Source organism: Telopea speciosissima, chromosome 11 (genome assembly GCF_018873765.1).
Source record: "Telopea speciosissima isolate NSW1024214 ecotype Mountain lineage chromosome 11, Tspe_v1, whole genome shotgun sequence".
Classification (NCBI taxonomy): domain Eukaryota; kingdom Viridiplantae; phylum Streptophyta; class Magnoliopsida; order Proteales; family Proteaceae; genus Telopea; species Telopea speciosissima.
In genome coordinates this window covers 7,928,398-7,937,664 of record NC_057926.1, presented here as the reverse complement: position 1 = coordinate 7,937,664, position 9,267 = coordinate 7,928,398, and the positions used below count along the sequence as shown (strand labels likewise).

The 9,267-nt window shown below is 40.0% G+C and overlaps 1 non-coding gene across 1 annotated transcript; it reads left to right on the top strand.

Moving 5' to 3' along the window:
- The first annotated feature begins 1,688 nt into the window (after positions 1 to 1,688).
- LOC122646957 lies at positions 1,689 to 1,795 on the top strand. The gene has a single exon (XR_006330757.1). It is a non-coding gene; the product is annotated as a small nucleolar RNA R71 (small nucleolar RNA).
- Positions 1,796 to 9,267: the final 7,472 nt, after the last annotated feature.

The following is a 9,267-nucleotide window of genomic DNA, read 5'->3' as shown; positions in this document are numbered from 1 at the left end:
TGGGGATGGTAGGGTGTGGCCAACTTATGGACGACACCATATTTTTTCATGAGGGCCTCAAAAGGCCGATTACAAAAATGCTTGCCCCGATCACTAATGAGAGCCCGGAGTACCAAAGCGGGAGAAGATGTTCTCCTTCAAAATTTCACAACCACCTTGTGGTCATTGGTCTTACAAGCAATCGCCTCAATCCATTTGGACACATAGTCCACAAGAAGTAATATGTACAGTTACCAAAAGAGTTAGAGAAAGGCCCTATGAAATCAATACCCCATACATCAAACACCTCAACCACCAGAATTGGGTTGAGGGGCATCATATTTTTCTTAGTAAGACGCCCTAAGGATTGGCATGACGAACATGCCCTACAATAAGTAAAAAACAGACTAAGCCAATAAAATCCACACTGTAAAACTTTGGCCGCAGTCTTATTAGGCCCAAAATGGCCTCCACAAGCCTGATCATGGCAAAAAGATAAGACAGATTGTTGCTCATGATCAGGGACACATCTTCAGATTACTTGATCCGGGCAGGTCTTAAAAAGATAAGGATCATCCCAAAAGAAATACTTAACTTATGAAAAGAAACGATTCTTATCTTGGGTGGACCAATGTGCAGGTGTCACACCCGTAACCAGATAATTAACAATGTCAGCAAACCAAGGTTCACTAGACATTGCCATCAGATACTCATCAGGAAAATTCTCGTTGACTGGAGAATCAACAGTCAAGGAATTAGGCAGCCAGGATAGATGGTCTACAACCAAATTTTCACACCCTTTTTTATCCCGAATTTTAAGATCAAATTCTTGTAACAAAAGGACCCACCTAATGAGGCGAGCTTTGGCATCTTTCTTCTGCACAAGATATTTGATAGCTGCATGGTCAGTATAAACAATCACATGTGATCCAACCAAGCAGGCCCATCCAACTTTAACCATCAAGGCCAGGTTGGTGCCCAAAGGACCAACTATGCACCACAAAGCCAAGGAATGTCTCCTAACCCCTTTTCCCCTCGTCCTCATCCAGGACCTTCTATTAATTCTGTTAGGCCTCCTCTCCTTGCACCTTATCAGCAACCCCCAGGGTTTACCAATATAGGAGAGGCAACAAGACTGAATGAGATGGACAACAAGATAGCTCTTCTCATGACAAACCACAATAACATGGAAAAACAACTCACCCAGCTTGTCACAATCCAGGGGTTCCCTTGATTCCATGAGAAATTGGGGTGATTTCTCCATCCTGGATTGTAAGTATTGCTATATGGGTTATTTTGGTAGAGAGCACTTACATTCTCACTGCTGGAATTGCCCACCAAAGTGTTGGGGCATTCCTCAGAAAGGTGTCCAGGGGTTTGGCACCAACTGCATACCGACACATGGTTGACCTGGTTGACCAGATTAACTGGTATAGACTCTTTAAGAACTAGGACTCCAACCGTTTTATGAGGCTATCAAGTTTGGCCTCCTTGGCTGGCATACCCTCAATGAGATACCCCTTAGTGGTCCTTTCAGCCTCTTGGGAAGATTCCCATTCCCTAGTCTTATCAGCCAAGTTAGTTAAGAATGTCCATGCATCATTCTCCTCAGAAAAAGAAGAAAGCCTGCTTGGACACATAGACTCTACAAGTTGCTTGGTCCGATAATCAATACCCTCATAAATAATTTGACATAGCGCCACAAGTCAAAACCATGGTGAGGGCATTCTAAGAGGAGGTCCTTGAATCTTTCCATAAATTTAGAAAAGGACTCATGTGGTTTCTGCCTGAACTGGAGGATGTCACTTTTAAGCTTATTGGTCTTGTGAAGAGGGAAGAATTTTCTCAAAAAGACAATGGTGAACTCATCCCAAGTATTAATGGAGTTTGTTGGCAGTCCATAGAGCCACTTCTTGGCCTGGTCTTTCAGGGCAAAGGGTATAAACCTAAGCCTAATCGCATCATCGGTCAAATTCGGACCTTAATTAGAACACGGACCTCCTCAAATTCCCTAAGGAAGAGATATGCATCCTCATAAGCCATCCCATGGAAATGGGGTAGCATGCTTGATGAAGTTGGTCTTGAGTTCATAGTTATTCCCTGTAACAACAGCGAGACTAATGCATGAGGGTTGTGCAGCCCTGGTGGGGTAAAACCTATCCTTAAGAGTCTTGGGTTGTTGGTCACCCATGGTCAAAGGTGGTAGAGAAGGTGGTCTTCTAATAAGATGATTACTTGAATCACGAGTCCACACCTTAGCCACCTAAATAGATATGAAGTCTCCTTTAGAAAAATTAAAGAAAAATAAAACACTTAAAAAAAAAAAAAAAACTAGAAACAAGAGGGACCCCAAGGTAGATAGTGCATCTTTATCCCTCAAAAATCGAAATAATGGTTCAAAAGCTGTAAGGATGCCATATAGGTTGATAGCAAGGGAACCCGTATAGTCTTCTATAGCCACCTATGTGCGACTCCAATATGGATTCTGATGTAGAATGGAGGTCTACTATACGTTTATGTTTCCAACACTCTCACTATGTCGCTTTCCTGTTATCAAGAGTGGTCACCTCCAAAGATAAGTCACATGTCAATCCACTCAACCAAGTCAAGATGTACCGTCATAAGTAACTTAATTCTATGAGGGACACCAAAAGATGGAGGGTTGAAGCATATGAAGGACTTTAGATTGGGCGCACACTATTTGAAACAGAAGAGAAACAAGAAGAGGTTTTCAAAAACTGAATTTTTTTTTTTTTTTTTCAAAAAAAAAAGAAGAGAAAGTAATAAACTAAAACACTTTGAACTACTTAAAAATCAGATAAATAAAATGAAAAATAATCTCCCCGGCAACGGCGCCAAAAACTTGTTTGAGTTAAAATAAAATCACAAGCGTACGGGTCAATCGTGGCTACGGGTCGAACACGAAGAGATATACGCCACTCTATTTAACTAACTTAAAAGTAATGCAAAATGAACCAAATTAAAGTGTTAAATTAAACTAATTAAACTAACGAAAATCAATGCATCCTAACTCATAAGCATCTAACAAAATTAAGGGATTAAATCGGCGTCCTAACACATGAGCATCTAACCTATCAAACTAAAGCGAATTGAAAGGAATAAAAATACAGCCACACATACTAACCACATAAAAAAGAAATAAGGGAATTAAAATGCATCCATAAACCATAACCATATAAAATTAAAATAAAAGAAATAGATGGGAAAGAAGAAGAAGATAGAGAGAGATAGAGGAGATGGAGAATGAGATTGAGAGTTTAGATAGTAAAACCTAGATGTGCTTGCATGAATGTAAATGAAAAGTTTGAATACTTGCATAAACTTACCAAGGCCTCCTCTTCTAAATCTTCAAGTCTTGTCATCAACTTAAGAACTTAGATTAAAAGGCTTAAAACTTAAACTAGAATTAAGAAATTACAACCCAATTGAAGACTTAAATTAAAATTAAAGCATAAACTAAACCTACTATAACCATTAACTAAAAATTATAAAAGCAAACTAGAACTTAGAAAAGCCAAAAATCACAAATTAGAAGGAGAAGAAGAGAAGAAATTTCACTAAGTGAATGAGCAAATTTTTACAAGAGAGGTAGGGGGTATTTATAGGTGGAAGAGAGGAGAAGAGAGAAGATGGAAGTGTAGGAGAAATATTCCCTAAGAAAAGAGAATATTCTCTTCTCTTTCCTCTTTTACAATGCCTTGAATCCTAAGAAAAAAGAAAAAAATAGAAAGAAGAAGAAGAGAAGATTGTTTACATAGACCTTCTATTTCTAAAAAAATAAACTTCCAATTCTAACAAGTGTTTCCTTTTCTTTGTAGATATCTTCTCCAAACAATAAAATCAAAGCATCTTAGATTTTTCAACCTTCCATAGATGAGAAAATATAAATCTATCCCAAGTAGAATTCCAGAAGTGCCCTTGAGAAGTTGGAGGAGAGAGAGAGTAAGGGTGATGACTAGGATTCCTTCAAGAATAAATAAAATATCCATTATGTCTTTCAGAAAACGTGGAGCATGGGGTGCTTATATAGGTCTCACCATTATGTTCTTTGTGAAAAATCACACAAAATAGACCCAAATTTCATCCAATTCGGAGTTGGGGAGCCCAGGATATCTCAAGTTGAAGTTGAACTGTCCAGAGCCTTCCAAATGGAATCTTTCGGGTACAGTAAAGTAACTTCTTATAATTTTATTAAGGCCCCTAAAATCCAAACTTCCGCTTCACTTTGTCCCCATACGACTGTCAATAATTATAAATAAACCCCTACAGACCATTTTCACGCGTCGTTACGAAAACGGCCATAACTTCTTCGTTTCAACTCGAAATTAAGTGCCGTTTGAACCATTGCGAAGCAAACTCGATGGGCTATGCATCCATTTACACTTCTAAAAAGCCTAAAAACATCTCCTTAGCATCATCTCCTTCATTTTTACAAGAATTCACCTAAACCCTGAAAAGCACAAGAAAGCACCGAGTAACTCTGTCTAATGTGGTAAAATGTATAATTTATGCCCTAAAATTTCACACATAAATGTGCTCATCGGATTCCCCACACTTGAACGTTACTTGTCCTCAAGTAAAGTAAAAACAAAACTAACCTAGAATGCGAAAATCCTAACTCACTTTGTAGGAATTCTGCACTTAGCATGTCAACAAGCCTTTAAACCCCTAGGTTACCCAGTGGACGAGTTGTGTCTCGTGGGTGTTTGCGAGTGAATATACACCCAAAATTCAATTGTAAATAAATGCTGCAAATTTTAATCATGGCATAAGTAGGACAGTGCACATAATCCCAAAAAGTGTTCAACTAATGATCAATGAGCCAAACGTTCCCCCACACTTGAATTTTATCACCCCACATTAATTCAAGTAACAAGCATGCATCAAGTTCAAGGGATCTCCTCATATTTTCTGAACACTACTCACCTTCAAGTAAACCCCCCATAGCATCGATGGAACCAAAGACTTAGGCATTGAGTATTGTTGACCATACTTTTTTTTCAGGCATTAAGGCAAAAGTTTTTTTTCTTTCTCAACCACAAACTCTATTTCTACTCCACTACTGTTCTCTGAATGACATGGTGGAGCATATACCAGACACCCAAATACTTGGTAGCTTCGCTTTTTGTATATATCCATAAGACATTGAGACATTGATGCAAGAGTTTTTTTTTTTTTAAGTTTCCTTCCAAGGAATTTCGATCAAGTCACCCTGCTTCATGAGGCACAGTGCCCTGTCTAGTCCTAAGGAATTCCACTTTCTTTTCTGTTCCTTATTTTTTTTCTTTTACTTTTTTTTTCATTCACTTCCACTTTCATGCCTTGCCTTGCCACAAACAAATTGGTCTCAACTACTAGCCAAAAGGTCAAAGGGGTCCATAAACATATAGAGGAATCTAACCATCACATGAAGTAGCACTCATATTTTCAAACTCAATCCCCATGACCGGATACAAACCAACTACCATCCTTGAAAAGAGATTTTTTTATTATTTCGCATGCTAGGAGGGCACCTAATTCCCTCTCACTCTCGCTTTGCAAATCGAAAAGACTTATGCACATACCCAAAAACTATCGCCACAATCAAAATTCACAATTAAAGTCCAACACACCCCCCCACACTTAATTCATGCAGTGTCCTCAATGCATGCAGAAAAGAAAGAATAAGGACAAGGGAGGGGATACATACCAGGATATCAGGGGTCAAGGTAAAGAGGCTCATGGAGATTCATGACCTCTTCGTCAACTGGAGTAGGCATCTCTATGTACGGTTTCAATCTTTGGCCATTGACCTTGAAAGTAGCTCCTGTACTTGGATTGAGGACTTCAACAGCCCCATGAGGATAAACTTTTTGAACAATATAGGGGCCATCCCATCTAGAACGCAGCTTACCTGGAAAGATATGCAAACGAGAATTGTACAACAAAACATTCCGGCCTACCTCAAAATATTTTCTCAAAATGTGCCTATCATGGAAAGCCTTGGTTTTTTCCTTGTAAATTCAGACATTCTCATATGCCTCATTCCTAAGCTCTTCCAACTCAGATAGTTGGAGTTTCCTATGGGCATCTGCAGTGCGTAGGTCAAAGTTAAGCTTCTTGATAGCCCAAAAGGCCTTGTGCTCAATCTCTACAGGTAAGTGACATGTCTTTCCATACACCAGACGGTACGGAGATTGACCAAGATCGATCTTGAAGGCTGTCCTATGGGCCCACAACGCATCTACCAATCGGTTAGACCAATCCTTGCGGTTCGGGTTGATGGTTTTCTCAAGAATTTGCTTGATCTACCTATTTGAAACCTCAACCTGGCCACTGGTCTGGGGATGATAGGGTGTGGCCAACTTATGGACGACACCATACTTTTTCATGAGAGCCTCAAAAGGCCGATTACAAAAATGCTTGCCCCGATCACTAATGAGAGCCCGGAGAGTACCAAAACGGGAGAAGATGTTCTCCTTCAGAAATTTCACAACCACCTTGTGATCATTGGTCTTACAAGCAACTGCCTCAATCCATTTGGACACATAATCCACAACAAGTAATATGTACAGTTTACCAAAAGAGTTAGGGACAAGCCCTATGAAATCAATACCCCATACATCAAACACCTCAACCACCAGAATTGGGTTGAGGGGCATCATATTTCTCTTAGTAAGACGCCCTAAGGATTGGCATGAAGAACATGTCCCGCAATAAGTAAAAGCGTCTTTAAACAGACTAGGCTAATAAAATCCACACTATAAAACTTTGGCCGCAGTCTTATTAGGCCCAAAATGGCCTCCACAAGCCTGATCATGGCAAAAAGATAAGACAGATTGTTGGTCATGATCAGGAACACATCTCCGGATTACTTGATCCGAGCAGGTCTTAAAAAGATAAGGATCATCCCAAAAGAAATACTTAACTTGTGAAAAGAAACGATTCTTATCTTGGGTGGACCAATGTGCAGGTGTCACACCCGTAACCAGATAATTAACAATGTCAGCAAACCAAGGTTCACTAGACATTGCCATCAGATACTCATCAGAAAAATTCTCGTTGAATGGAGAATCAACAGTCAAGGAATTAGGCAGCCGGGATAGATGGTCTGCAACCAAATTTTCACACCCTTTCTTATCCCTAATTTTAAGATCAAATTCTTGTAACAAAAGGACCCACCTAATGAGGCGAGCTTTGGCATCTTTCTTCTGCACAAGATATTTTATAGCTGCATGGTCAGTATAAACAATCACATGTGATCCAACCAAGCAGGCCCATCCAACTTTAACCATCAAGGCCAGGTTGGTGCCCAAAGGACCAACTATGCACCACAAAGCCAAGGAATGTCTCCTAACCCCTTTCCCCCTCGTCCTCATCCAGGGCCTTTTATTAATTTTGCTAGGCCTCCTCTCCTTGCACCTTATCAGCAACCCCTAGGGTGGTTTACCAATATAGGAGAGGCAACAAGACTGAATGAGATGGACAACAAGATAGCTCTTCTCATGACAAGCCACAATAACATGGAAAAACAACTCACCCAGCTTGTCACAATCTAGGGGTTCCCTTGATTCCATGAGAAATTGGGGTGATTTCTCCATCCTGGATTGTAAGTATTGCTATATGGGTTATTTTGGTAGAGAGCACTTACATTCTCAGTGCTGGAATTGCCCACCAAGGTGTTGGGGCATTCCTCAGAAAGGTGTCCAGGGGTTTGGCACCAACTGCATACCGACACATGGTTGACCTGATTGACCGGATTAACTGGTATAGACTCTTTAAGAACTATGGACTCCAACCGTTTTATGAGGCTATCAAGTTTGGCCTCCTTGGCTGACATACCCTCAATGAGATACCCCTTAGTGGTCCTTTCAGCCTCTTGGGAAGATTTCCATTCCCTAGTCTTATCAGCCAAGTTGGTTAAGAATGTCCATGCATCATTCTCCTCAGAAAAAGAAGTAAAGCCTGCTGGACACATAGACTCTACAAGTTGCTTGGTCTGATAATCAATACCCTCATAAATAATTTGGCATAGCTGCCACAAGTCAAAACCATGGTAAGGGCATTCTAAGAGGAGGTCCTTGAATCTTTCCATGAATTTAGAAAAGGACTCATGTGGTTTCTGCCTAAACTGGAGGATGTCACTTTTAAGCTTATTGGTCTTGTGAAGAGGGAAGAATTTTCTCAAAAAGACAATGGTGAACTCATCCCATGTATTAATGGAGTTTGTTGGCAGTCCATAGAGCCACTTCTTGACCTGGTATTTCAGGGCAAAGGGTATAAACCTAAGCCTAACTGCATCATCAGTCAAATTCTGGACCTTAATTAGAACACAGACCTTCTCAAATTCCCTAAGGAAGAGATATGCATCCTCATTAGCCATCCCATGGAAATGGGGTAGCATGCTGATGAAGTTGGTCTTGAGTTCATAGTTATTCCCTGTAACAACAGGCAGACTAATGCATGAGGGTTGTGCAGCCCTGGTGGGGTAAAACCTATCCTTAAGAGTCTTGGGTTGTTGGTCACCCATGGTCAAAGGTGGTAGAGAAGGTGGTCTTCTAATAAGATGATTACTTGAATCACGAGTCCACACCTTAGCCACCTAAATAGATATGAAGTCTCCTTTAGAAAAATTAAAGAAAAATAAAACACTTAAAAAAAAAAAAAAACTAGAAACAAGAGGGACCCCAAGGTAGATAGTGCATCTTTATCCCTCAAAAATCGAAATAATGGTTCAAAAGCTGTAAGGATGCCATATAGGTTGACAGCAAGGGAACCCGTATAGTCTTCTATAGCCACCTACGTGCGACTCCAATATGGATTCTGATGTAGAATGGAGGTCTACTATACGTTTATGTTTCCCACACGCTCACTATGTCGCTTTCCTGTTATCAAGAGTGGTCACCTCCAAAGATAAGTCACATGTCAATCCACCCAACCAAGTCAAGATGTACCGTCATAAGTAACTTAATCCTATAAGGGACACCAAAAGATGGAGGGTTGAAGCATATGAAGGACTTTAGATTGGGCGCACACTATTTGAAACAGAAGAGAAACAAGAAGAGGTTTTCAAAAACTGATTTTTTTTTTTTTTTTTTTTCAAAAAAAAAAGAAGAGAAAGTAATAAACTAAAACACTTCGAACTACTTAAAAATCAGATAAATAAAATGGACAATAATCTCCCCGGCAACGACGCCAAAAACTTGTTTGAGTTAAAATTAAACCGCAAGCGTACGGGTCAATCGTAGCTACGGGTCGAACACGAAGAGATATACGCCACTCTATTTA